The sequence below is a fragment of the Mus pahari genome, chromosome 10, assembly GCF_900095145.1.
Source record: "Mus pahari chromosome 10, PAHARI_EIJ_v1.1, whole genome shotgun sequence".
NCBI classification, from domain to species: domain Eukaryota; kingdom Metazoa; phylum Chordata; class Mammalia; order Rodentia; family Muridae; genus Mus; species Mus pahari.
In genome coordinates this window covers 8,453,464-8,467,641 of record NC_034599.1, presented here as the reverse complement: position 1 = coordinate 8,467,641, position 14,178 = coordinate 8,453,464, and the positions used below count along the sequence as shown (strand labels likewise).

Sequence of the window (14,178 nt, the reverse complement as noted above, 5' to 3'; positions counted from 1 at the left end):
TACCCATTTATAGACAATATCATCTTTTTTGAATTATAAAGAAAAAATTATTCAGTTCATAGTTCTGGTAGTACGAAGTTGAAGGATCTTATCACAGGATAAAAATCTTATTGGCAACGCCCTGAGATGAAAAATGATATGGCAGAGCAAGCAAGAGGGAAAGACAAAGTTCGTATCCGTGTGTGTGTGTGTGTGTGTGTGTGTGTGTGTGTGTGTGTGTGTGTGTGTGTGTGTGTGTGTGTTCTGGTCACTTTCTTCTTATGAAGCCTCTAGGTTTCAATCATGGGGCTCTACTGTAAGAATCTCTTGTTTTAAAAACTTTATACAGAATTCTATTACACAAATTTTGTTACATAATTGGATATTTCTCTACTTTGTACACAATCATTTCCACCCTTCACAGAAAGGCTGCTTCTGAACTTTCATGTGGTGACAGCACTACTGTTAACAGAACAGTAGAGATGTCTCAGTGATTTAGGTTGAAAACAGGATACTGGTGTGTGGCTCTTGCTCCCAGCATCAGGAATGCACAAATATCTTTATTCAAAATTACAAAATATAATATCTATAGGTATGGACAATGACAGCAGTAAACCATTATATATTGTCAAAGGAAACCAGTAACTGATGGTTTCAGTGCTCTGCCAGCCTTTTTCTTCAGGTTACTTCTCTGAAGTTATCAGTGAGGAACCTGCCTTGAGCTTCCTGTCACAGTTCATTGATAAGGGCAAAGCACTATTCTAGGAGTTAAGAATATGCCACCTCTCATATCTCCTCCCTTTCTAGCCATTACACCCATTCCAGGGTCCTTCTCTTATTTAAGAATTTCTGTCAGTACAGCTGTGGTTAGCAAGAAGGCCACCCAGCAGAACCCAGTAAAGGAGTTCTTACAACCTTAGTTGGATCAATGATTTTCTTTTCAACTATGTGCACAAAATTTCCAAGCACGGTACCATAACTAACTTTTGAGGAACTCTGCGGAATTTTCTCTATCAAAGATTCTTCAACACCACTTCAACACCAGCATTCTTAGCAATCATCATTGCAGAAATTTTAAGTGCTCTTTTAATAATTTCTATACCTATTTTCTGAACTTCATTATTAGGCTTTAATGAATCCAAGGCTGAGATGCACCAAAGCAGAGAGCAGCCTCCTCCTAGAACAATGCCTTCTTCACCAGCTGCTCTTGTAGCATTGAAAGCATCTGTAATTCTGTCTTTCTTTTCAGTCACTTCAACATCTCTTGTCCCTCCAACCTTCAACACAGCTACTCCATCTGAACATTTAGCAAGTCACTTGTTCAGCTTTTCCTTTTCATATTCACTAGTTGTGATGTCTAGCTGCTCAGTGAATTCTTGAATATTTTTTCAGTGTGAGCTTTGTCACTTTTTTCAAAAGCATGGCTTCATCTTTGGTGACAATGACCTCTCAAACTTTTCCTAAGTCATTCACTGCTAAGAGACTCTTAGATTTGATAATCACTCGTGGACCAATAGGGTCAAACATAAGCATATAAAAATTAGTAGCTTTTCTATATTCTGGTATTGAAATCATTGAAAGCATGTCAGGAAATACCCTCGTTCAAAGTAGAGTCAAAAAATCATATATGCTGAAAAGATGTTAAATACCTTTGAAATAAAAACGGCAAAATGCTTTAAAAATTGTGTATGTCAGTAGGAAAAGAAAAGACTTCCCATGTTCATGTATGGGCAGCGTTAATATTATTATAATGGTTACAGATCCAGTGTAATTCCTGTTAGATTTCCAGTGGCCTTATTCACTTAAATAGAAATGATGATCCTAATACTGATTTAGAAACACAAAATATTCAGAATCACCAAAGCAATCCTGTGGGAAAGGAACAGTACTGGAAGGACCATGCTATTGTAGTTCTCGCTACCCATGAATCAAAAGAGCACACCAAGGCAGCCATATAGGCCCATGGAATAGCATAAATGGTTTCTAAATCAGCTCACATAGCTACAGCCGTAGGTAACAAAGATTATTTTGGATAAAATCTCTCTGAAAAGTAGTGTTTACAGAAAACTGAACCCTGACAATTGGGTAAGATTCTAGTCAAAATGCATCATACATTCATGTTTTACCTATAGCTTTGAAACTGATAACATTTGATGGCATAGACACTGACTTCATAAGTAGAACTCAAATAGCTCAGAGAATTAGAAGATTTGACAATGTTTTCTTTGAACCACAAAGTTTTGCACAGCAAAACAAAACCAAATCAAACCAAACCAAACCAAACCAAACCAAACCAAACCAAACCAAAGCAAACTAAATCAAACTGAACCAAAAAATAAAAATAAAAAATAAAAATAAAAAATAAAAATAAAAATAAAAACAAAAAACCAAACATTATGGCAAGAAATCCAAAACTATCAAGAGTGTGAAGACATTTAAGAATGGAGAAAATCTTGGCCAGCTATTCATACAAGTGAGAGTTGATATCAATAATATATACAAAACTCTATAAATTAAACATCAAAAGAGAAAAACCCCAAGAGATAAATGAAAATGAGATGAAAACTTTCAAAAGAAATAGAAAGAGATGATAAATACAGCCAAGATTTATTAACATATTTGGATGCCATTCATATGAAAATGCAAAAGAAAACCACATTTTGATTTTATTTTCAGTCCCTGTGGCTGCACTCAAGAAAGTTGTACAAAGCCAACATTAGCAGGGATATAAGAGGAAAGGAATTCTACACTGCTAGATAAAAGGTTACACTGTGGAAAATACTATGTGCTTTCTTCCAAATACTAAAATGTGAAAATATCATTTAATCTATCCATACTACTCCTGGATATATCTAGAGTTATTTAAGTCAACAGATCTATATTGTATTTATGATCACAGCCCTCATTGCAGAAGCCAAGTTCTAGAGTAAATCTTGTATCCATAAATAGGTAAGTGAAGAGAGAATAATATCTTCACAAAGATATGTGAAAATTTTAGAGAATAATCCACCCACAAGGAATAGAATTATATTTTATTTGAGTTTCATAAGAATTTTCCTTGTTGGTAAAATCAGAGGCATTTTTATCATCTGCTCTATTTTGTTTTGTATAAATGTTATCCAACTTCTTTGATATGTCAAAATTGTCAGTATCTCCTTTTAAAATTTAAATACTTGATTATTTATGTGCTTGTCATTTCTTTACCCATGTCCATCCATCAGTGGATACTTAGATTCTTTTCATATCTTGACTATGTTAATCTGCAACTGATATAAATGAAATTACAAGTGAAAGAGGAAATTTCACAAAGGATAGCTCAGAGGTAGAAAACATTGTGAAGGGACTATTATAAATACTTATGTGGCAACAATAGGATGGCCTAGTGGAAAGTTAAGAATCCCTAGGCACATGATATCTGCCAAGAATGGATAAAGGAAAACAAAGTATAAAAAGCAGTCCAATTACAAATACAGATATTATCTAAGTTGCAATTACAAACACAGTGAAGTAAAGTCTGAAACAGCTAGCATCATGCCAGAGTTTTAAAATGTCATCATAGAACACCAGTCCCTTGTAATTGTTCCTGACATAGAAGTAGATTCTCAAACAATGCCATGTCTGTATCTAGTATGTGATCATTTTCTATGGACTATGCTTCCTCTCACCTTTTAAAATATCTTCTAGTGTCATTTATTGAGACCAGGTGATATATCTCTAAACCCAGGTAAATAAAATCTGGTTGCAAGATGGCACACTTTTCATTAGTCATACTTTTCCTATTGCTGGATGTAATGTAGATGATGGATCTCTAAAATCCCTAACCTCTTGTCCTCCCATCTCTGGCTCTCAGACCTATCAGAACATAACTGAAAGAGTCCTTTAGTATTTCTAGCTGTAGTCTACTGCTGTGGCTGATCTTATTAGATTTTTTGGTGGAGTGGAAGTATAGGAAGGATCTTCCTTGTGATATCCTGCTCGTTTCTAGGTGATGAACTTCACAAATTATGTGGGAGCCCTTTTGAGTCTATAGCACAATGATGCTCATCTTTCTCTTGGTTGTTTAAATTCTACTTTCTACAATTCATAAAAATAAAGATATAAATGTATTTTCATCAACACTGCTGAAAGCTGTACTAATTCTTCAGAAGTGGTTCCCCATTGCCACACTATCCCTCTGGAATGTATCCCTGGATATATCCCTGTGTATCTTCCCACTGCTGAGTTATTCCTCTGCGTAGATTCCTGTATATCTTCCCACTGCTGAGTTATCCTTCTGCATAGATCCTTGTATATCTTCCCACTTCGGAGTTATCCCTCTGCATAGGTCCCTGTCCCACTGCTGAGTTATCTCTCTGCATATGTCCTTGTATTCATCCCTCATTTTCTGCCCTTCTACATTTATCCCACTTTCAGTTATCCCAGCCTTACCTAATTCTTAAAATGAACATAATAATTTCCAAATTACTTGCATATGAAAGTAGAAATGAGAAACTTGGAGAGATAATTTAGATTTTTAGTAGTAGTGGCTTTATCTAAATTTGTATTATTGGGACAAAAATTCAATTTGTGATGGTTACTTTTTGTGTGGCTGTTCTGTGACAGTTTGAACCCCCTTTCCTTTCATTCCCTTCAATCTTCTCCCCACTTTCTCTCTTTTCTGTCACTATCCCTGCATCCCACTCCCTTCCTCTCCTATCCTCTTTTCTGCTCTCCACTCTCTTCCCTTTTCTCTTCCCTCTTCACCCCTCCTCACATCTCTCTTTCCCCACTGTATCTCTGCTTTCCTTCCTTTCCCTTCATCAGTACCTCTTCACCATATGCTGACAGTGTGGCTAATGGATCAGGCTCTGAGGTTGATATTATGTTCATGGGGATAAGGCTGTGCCTGTGCCCAATGCTAAGTCTAGAGGAAACCTAGTTAACATTTAGCAATCCTAGGTCTCAGATAGTATTTGACTTGAGCTGTTTCCATTACCACTGTTATGTACATATAGGGAAGATAATTGTTCTCATTCATCCTGCTTAATTACAGAAGTTTTTAAGTATTTGGTGAAACTGAACAAATGTATTCCAAAGTGACATGCTGAGTAATTTCCAGTCCCTTACAGCTGATACTGTTGTTTTCCTTGCTGTATTTTTTGGCTTTTCTCACCTGGAATGTATTTGGATGTGACACCCTTCTCTCTTCCCAATTGCTAGCTCTGTTTGCTTTTATTTGCAATGCTTCCCATTGCTTTTGGCTATATCTATTTTGCTCCTGTCTGGAACTTAATTGTCCATCAATCACCAATATTTGCTTCATTTTTTTATTCTAGTGATAATGTACTAAATCCCATATCCTTTAGAAAGTATGTGTGGTTTCTTCCAGAATTTCCACCTTGCATCTTTCTGTGACTGCACCTATATTGCTTTGTTCTCTATAACGGTTTGTTAATTTTTCTTGCCCTCAAATGGATATGTGCCCCTTGAGCATATTCTCTACAACTCTTCCTCCACAGCTTGGTAGACAGTTGCCTCTGTGTAGCTACTCTGTATACACAGCTAAGGGGCTAAGAATGTACTAAGTCAACAACTGAGGTATCATGAAAGCTAACTTCATTTGCCAACTTTCTCACATTCTCCTTTTCTTTTTCAGACTGCACTTACATTTTTGAGCTACTAAATATGGGCAACACCATGTTTACTTTTGCAAACTGTTATACACCGTGCATAGATTATGAGTATTCACTTTGGTTAAGTATAAGTTCATTGTGTAGGGGCAAGTTCCACTTTCATACCTGCTTCTGAAATTACACCAACTTGACTGGTTCTACTTCATAAGTAATTTCTTCACATAGACTCATTATGCCTTTTGGACTTAAAATATAACTACAATTTTCTTAACTCTGCGTCATTCATCATTCCTGCACAGTCAATGCTGTGTTTGCTGCTCGCACATGTAGTTTTAAAAGAACATTTCTAGAAATAAAAAACAGACATAAAAATTTCATACTTGAAAGGCAAGCTGGTTAATGCTTATCTTCTTGATAACTGTGTTTGCCACTTCTATTTCTCCTGTGAAAACACTTTTCCAGATTATCTCTAGAGTAAACACTTTTCAGAACATTAATTCCCTCATCTAATTCTCACATTTATGTGATGGGATAATTGTTTCTTGCCCAGTTTGCTGAGGAGGAATTCTATAGGCTTCAAATGGTGGTGGCAAATCTGGAACTGAGTTGTTATCACTCTTCACCTAAAGATGGCTGCACACAAATCGCCTCTGCTCTATTCGTTATGTATGTTCCTGTCTCAGCTCTGCTAATGGCACCATCCATTATCCCAGATCCTGCAAGCTGCAGTAGGACCACAAATCTCATCCTGAAACCACAAACCAGAGAAACTGAGCAAGGATTTCTCTTATCTATGGACAGTTGAGAAACATTTTTTCATTACTCTGCCCCTATGCCCAAATGTACCATCAAGTATTTGAAACAGTTTTAAGACTGAAAATCAACTGGCCAAGAAATCTATGAAGATGAAGAGGGGTCTGTAAAGACAGGATACCATGGCAAGGGGACATCCCAGCACCTGTGACAGAAAATTTTTATTTTTAAGCTCAAGATGCAAGAGCATTCTGTCTTCAGCTGAAAGTCCTGGAAAGCCAACCCTAGTTCCAACAAAGGGGTCTTGTCTCTAAACCTTGAGACCTGTGTGTGCACTGTAACATTTACGATACATTTGTCCTTTGGTGAACTAAAGTGGTTGACATTTCTACTTTAGGCTGTAAAGTACTGGAGGCTATTAAGTGGGTAGTTTAAAACTCTGTGATTCATGAAAGAAAACAGTGAGAGGACCATATTATCTGATCATTGTCACAGCCAGTTTGAGCCGCTTATCTGCTTTCTTTGCATCTGGTTGTAGAGATAAACTATCTTTAACATCATAGCCTGAATGTGCCAGTGAGCCACTGGAAGATTTCTGACTGACATTCACAGACTTCTCAGTCTCCTGTCTTAACATTTCCTGTTGGGAATCAGTTACTAAGCAGGCTTTACCACACTGTGGTTTTCCACTGGTCCAGTAATTAGATTTGTGAAAATAATCTGACTAAAGAATAGAGACTTTTTTTTAGTGTTGATAACACCTTGGCTATCTTCGTTAAAAATCTAAATACCATTGATTTGGGGGATTTAATTTATGACTGTGTAGGGCAATTCTTTATAAAGGAATCCATGCCTCTCCCAAGAGCATTCAGCACTCCAGTTGACAGAAAATCATTTAGAAGGAAAGGGAATGTTTAATATTGCCTTGGGGCATAACTCAGGTACTCACTTTAATACACACTTCTCATTCTGGAAGGAATTGATAAGCAACATCTCCCAAAGTAAAATATTCTGATGTATCTGAGCCTGGGATCAACAGAGATAAAAGTTTTTGAGGATAGATCAGTGCTGCTGGAGACTTCCCCTGAGGGGCTTTCTCTATTACTTTGGGGCAAGTGGGAAGGCAAAAAAGGGATTTTCTGGATTCTTCATAATCAGATTCAAATCTCTCAGAGAGCAGTAAATAGATATTTGAAAATATGGTTGCATGCATGGACTTTTGTTCCTTCTGGACTTACTCTCTTTCCTATTATATCAGAGAGGCTGAAAATCAATGTGAAGTGAAGCCTGCAAAGGGTCATGATGGAAGTGGTCAGCACTGTGGTCATTTAGAGCATCACTTGTTCTTAAGAGATCAACTGACCCTGTGTTTATGTTCCAGTGTTTGCATATATAGCATGTGTGTGTGTGTGTGTGTGTGTGTGTGTGTGTGTTTGTGTGTATGTGCAGCTATCAATAGCATACCTGTATATCCTCAAACATCTTCATTTGTATGAGTTTTTATTTTTCTATATTTAAGAAGTGATATGATGATTAGTTTTAATTGTTAGCTCTACATAGAGTAGAATCATAGTATAAGAGAATCTCAATGAGAGATTTGTTAGAGCAGGTTGAACTCTGGGCATGTCTCTGGAGGATTTCTTGGTTGTTATTTGATATAGGAAGATTCAAGATCACTGTGAATGGCATCATTCTCTAGGTGGGGGATTTTAGACTTTACAGGAACAGAGAAAGTATTACACATGTATGAGTGTATGTCTTTCTGCTCTTGACTGTAGATGTAATATAACCAGATAATGCAACCAAAATACCCTTAGTTGCTAATTGTCAGGATAATATATCACAGCAACAGGAATCAAACCTCAATGAGGTCAGCCAACGTTATGAAGGCACATTAAACTTAGATCAGCTGTTTATTTTAGTGAGTTTAGAACTGAATAACATAAGCCATAAAATCAGACCCAGCTGAGTAACAGGGACCCATGACAAGAGCATTCACAGTCTCCCTGCTTGAGTCAGGATAAGAAGTGCTCTCATGTGTACAGAAGGTAGATTCTTACATAGCTTCTTTTCCATGTCTTGTTTCCTACTGACATGATGTCATGATGGAGCACTTATCTAGGCTGTGCGTAGACTTCATTCTCATTTCATTTCATATTATTATTATTATATTCAATGTGGTGAACTTTATCTATTGTACAGTTGATAAAGTGGATAAAAGTTTTTGGACTTTTATCCAATTGCCAGTTAGAATTGAGAAATATGAAAGCTTATTTTGAAACTAACTGAAATAATTTTCATTAGTCATTCTAAATCACTTTAGTGTGTATTTCCCTATTTTGGGATATTGTTTACAGCTCTTGCATGATAGAAAATGATCTATAACACATAATATATTAAATACACATTGTTGAAGTTGTGTAATGAAATCATAATTTAGGTAAATGTATATCATTACTCATAACTATATACACTTAAAACAGTCATATTTTCTCTTTTTATGTTTTATAATTTCACAGACATTTTCTTCATTTATATTTCAAATGCTATCCCCAAAGCCCCCTATACCCTCCCTCTGCCCTACTCCCCAACCCACCCACTCCTGCTTCCTGTCCATGGCATTCCCCTGTACTGGAGCATATGATCTCCGAAATGCCAAGGGCCTCTCCTCCCATTGATGGCTGACTAGGCCACCCTCTGCTACATATGCAACTAGAGATACAGCTCTGGGGGGGTACTGATTAGTTCATATCATTGTTCATCCTATAGGTTTGAAGACCCTTTTAGCTCCTTGGGTACTTTCTCTAGCTCCTTCATTAGGGGTTCAAAGGTTTCTTTTTTGTTAGGTTTGGTTTTCTCTCTCTCTCTCTCTCTCTCTCTCTCTCTCTCTCTCTCTCTCTCTCTCTCCTTCTATTTTTACATGTAAAGTGCCTTTATTTCAAAAATCCATCTACAACTTGTAAAACTCTCCCACTATTTGAAAACAGAAAACTGACTTTCAAACTATATGATTATTTATTTATTTATATTATTCATTATTCACTTTACATTCCAATCACAACCCACCCCCTCTCCTCTCAGTCTTACCCTTACAAATCCCCCCCTCATTTGTGTCCCTTCTCCTCAGAGAAGGAGAGTTCCCCCTTGGCTACCATACCACCCTGGGGCATCTGCTCCCAGCAGAACCCGGCATATTCTCTCCCACTTAGGCCTAACTAGGCAGTCCAGTCAGGGGAAGGAGACCTGATGTCAGGGAACAGAGTCAGAGACAGCTCCCACACCACTTGTTAGGGGACCCACATGAAAATCAAGCTGCACATTTGCTACAAATATGTAGGGGTTCTAGGTCTAGCTCTTGCATACTTCCTGGTTGGTGGTCTAGGCACTGTGACACCTCATGGTCTCAGGTTATTGGGCTTTGTAGTTTCTTTTTTGTGGTGTCCTTGACTCAGCTGTCTTTCTCACTTCTATCCCCCACTCTTCCATAGGTCTCCCTGAGCTCCACCTGATATTTAACTGTGGGTTTCTGCATCTGCCTCTGTCTGCTGCTGGATGAAGCCTCCCAGAAGACAAAAATGCTAGGTTCCTTTCTACAATCATAGCAGAATATCCTTAATAGTCTCAGAGGTTGGCTTTCTCACATGGGATAGAACTTAAGTTGGTGCAGCCATTGATTGGCTGTTCTTTCAGTCTCTGTTCTATCTTTATCCATGTACATTTTGTAGGCAAGACAAATTTTGGGTTGAAGGTACTGTAGGTGGATTGATGTCCACCCTTCTCCTCTGGAAGTCCTGCCAGGCTACAGGAGGTGACCAATTTAGTCTCTATATCCTCCTCTGGTAGGAATCTCAGCTAGTGTCACCTTCATTTACTCTATATATTTTCCCCAGTCCCAGGCCTCCACCTAGTCACTAGAAATGCCCCCATCAATTTTTATTCTCATTTATTTCCCGATTCTCTTGCCTTGTCTTCAAGCACTTAATCACCATTCCACATCCCTCTCCCCACCTTCATCCAGTCATATTTTCTGGATTGTTCTGTATATATTGCTTAGGATTCACAACAAATCACAGAAGCAATGATACCAATGCTTCTGATTTTAACAGAAGATTATAAGAATTCATAATTAGCTGATGAGAAGAACTCAACTATTGGAAGAGCAATTGAAAGGATTAGTTGAGCAATGCATTGAGCAATGCAATGTAACATGGCATTAATAATATATTGAGTCAAAAAAGATGGCTCCTGTTATTGATAGTGCAGAGAGACTCGTGCATAAAATAACAATGGTAAATTTAAATTAGATTTAATTTATTATTCTATTTATTGTGTGTGGGTGTGTGCAGGCGCCTGGGGCCAGAGAAGGCTGTCAGAGTTCTTGGAGGGCAAGTCACAGGCATGCAGTTAGTTGTATGCCTCGTAGTGTGGGGTGCTGGAAATTAATCTTGGGTCCTCTGCAAGAATGCTATATACTCTAAAACTCTACGCCATCTCTATAGCTCTTCATTAGCTATTTTGAATTTGATTATCATCTTTTATTTAAACATACACAGATTTTAAGCCTATTAAGCTAAAGTATTAACAATTTCAAGTGTGGGCTTCAAACCTCTGGAAGAGAGAGAAACAAAATATTCCAAATACTCAGACAATTTCTAAGTAAAGTCTACAGATTGTATTGAAATGGCTTTTGTTCACTTACATTGCTTACAATAATGCTTCTTTGATCATAAGAGGTAGCATAGAATTCAATGCAATGCTAAGGAGTAGTTACAACATTAAAGGTAACTTAATTGTTAGGAATCATCAAATCAGTACCTATGAACACTACAAACATTAGGGACAGCCACATGATGGTAGTGTTAAGAAAGAACATTTATGTGTGAGAATTAAACTTTAAATTTTATTTGCTCTGGAAATCAGATACTACCTACCATAGGAAACATCTTATTTTATTTAGCAAGTCTGCTAAATGATATGGGGATTATAATAATGATTTCTGAAAGGTTTATTGACCATAATTATCTTGCACCCAGTTCCAAGTTTTTACTACTTTTCAGAGTCCTGTGGGATGAGCTTTTCTAAGCTTATTGTACTATTGATCTGTTTCAAGGGATGCTGATTTAATAAGGGGACCATCAGGATGGTCTTCTAATGCACTCCGGTTTGGCACCACCTGTGCTAGACTACATGTTCACTTTTATAGTAAGTACTCATTTATTGGAAGCCACATGGCTTCTAAAGAATAGTTACTTATTCACCTGAAGATGCTCAGACTTTCTTTAGTGAAATAAAAATAATTCTATTGTGTTTGTTTGTTATTTGAAATAGAATCTACTGTATTTCTTCCAATAGTGAAGTGCTGTCATGAACTAAAATAAAGAAGAGCAGCTAATTCTTGATTTGGATGCCCATGCTAACATAGGTATGCTCTAAGATAATTCAGTGATGTAAAAATCATGAGTTGTTATGAGGAAGAAGTGCTAAACATGATTAAGATGTTGTATATCCAACCGTATATGGCTTTCTCTAAGATCACAGATTGCTATTTAAGAATTGTCAATTAACTTCAGTAATGAAACTGTAACATTGAAAGAATATAATTTGGAATGTTGAAAATTACAATTAGGAAGAAAGACTCAGATTACAATAAAAGTGAATGCTTACTCCAATGCTTTCATTGTTCAAGGCTTCCAAGGGGGAAGGAAAAGCTAACGGTAAAAACATTTCTCAGCTCAAACACAAAGAGAGGGATTGATACAAATAAGTGTTCATAGCTTCAGATCATAAACCAGTAACACATGCATGGCTGATTTCCAGGGCTACGGGGACATGAAGAACCCATGTGTATTTATTAACATGTACTAGTTATTTCTCAGGTTTGGAACATCTGAAATGTCCTCATTCTTGTGTTGTTTTGAGAAGAACACCTTTTTCCAGACACCAATCTCCTAAACCATTCTCCATTGACCTTGTGGAGTTTGAAATATCCTTGAAGTGTTCCTTTGTGATCTGCTTTTCCACAATTTTCCTCAGAAAACAGAAGTAAAATGGTAAGTGGGTCTTTATGACTCGAGCAACCTAGAATTGGTTGAGGGAAGAAGCACGTCTTTGGCTTTCAATTGGAGAATAGAGAAATAATTTGATGATTGGCCCAGTTTGGACATGCTTGTAACCCCAACATTCAGGATGCTGATGAAGAAGGATTGGAATTTCAAGACCAGTCCTTTATACAGAGCCTGGGAAACCTACTGAGATTTTTCTATAAATAAGAGAAAAAAGAAAGCTTGAGAGTTACCTTAGTAGTACAATGTCTCCCTATCAAGAGGAAAGCTATGGGTTCATTTCTAGTACTGAAAAAAAAATTGAGCATGACAATTATAGATGTGTCAACTGCTAGGGCCAAACATCAATAAGCAACTAAATTTTCTTCATGGCAATCTGTGGATGAAGATGTAAAGAATGCTTTCACAGTGTGTGCTTGAGTATGGCAATCTAGCTTGAGGACAGCATTTATCTTTAAGCTACTCCTAACACCTGTGACAAGCCTAAGACTGTATCCTACTTGGAATCAAATAAGTGAAGTTGCTAGAACTTGTTGGCCACTGAAAGGGGCAACAAGATGTTTGTTACAAGATATTGCTCATTGAATGGCAGCAATACAAGACACATATTCATCATTTTCTACTGGTTACCAGTCTCCTGGAGGGATGAAATAAGATCATATGTAGGTTTATCACAACTATGGAAATTCAACTTGAAGAAACTCAAATTCTGTGTGTTTGCATGTGTGTGTGTGTGCGTGTGTATGTGTGTGTGTGTGTGTGTGTGTGTGTGTGCGTGCACGCGTGCATCTTAGTTAGGGTTTCTATTACTATGATGACACATCATGCCATAAAAAAGCTAGTAGTGGAGAGCAGGGCTTATTTGGCTTACACTTCCATATTGCTATTTATTACTGAAAGAAGTCAGGACAGAAACTCATATAGGGCAGGGTACCGGAGGTAGGAGCTGATGCAGAAGCTGTGGAGGAATGCTGCTTACTGGCTTTCTTCCTCTGACTTGCTGAGGTTGCTTTCCTTCAGAACCAGGAGCACCGGCCCAGGTATGGCACCATCCACAATGGGCTTCGGATCTTCCTCATTGATCACTAATTGAGAAAATGTCTTATAGTTGGATCTCATTAAAGCATCTCCTCAACTGAGGCTCCTTCTTCTCTGATAAATCTAGCTTGTGTCAAGTTAACACACAAAATCAGACAGTACAGTGGGGCTGTGTACATGTTTGTGTGGGTACTTAGGATGCTAGAGATACCTGTGTGTGTTTATGGGAATGGAGGCCAGAGGTGAACATTTCCTGTTTAATTTATCTTAGTTTTTAAAGACAGGATCCATCACCCAAAGTTGCAGTCCACAAAGCTGTCCAAGAGGGCTGGCCACTGAGCCTCAAAGATTCTTCTGTGTCAGTCTCCCCCATAATGAGATTGCTGATGTATGCTATGCACCTGATGTTTTATGTGGACGGTGAGAATAAAAACTCTGGTCTTCATGGTTGCAGAGCAAACAGTTTACTGACTGAGCCATCTCAGGCTCTAAAATTCATTACGGACCACAAGTAATCCTACCCAGTGTCAAAGGAGAAATTATCTTTATTGTTCTGGGCAGTAAAGATCCCTTCCATTGCATCTATAAAGATGCACATCTGTTTTCAGACAGCACATCTGTTTTCCAGTGCTGTTCCTTCACACGTGCCTTTGGAAAAGATATTGCCTATATTCTGCTCACAGGAAGACAGAAACATGAAAGACAAATGGAGATCTTCAATAGCCATGTTTTCT

The 14,178-nt window shown here is 37.6% G+C and overlaps 1 pseudogene; it reads right to left on the bottom strand.

Annotated features, from left to right (window-relative positions):
• Positions 1 to 715: 715 nt before the first annotated feature.
• Positions 716 to 1,563, bottom strand: LOC110327593 (annotated as a pseudogene).
• Positions 1,564 to 14,178: the final 12,615 nt, after the last annotated feature.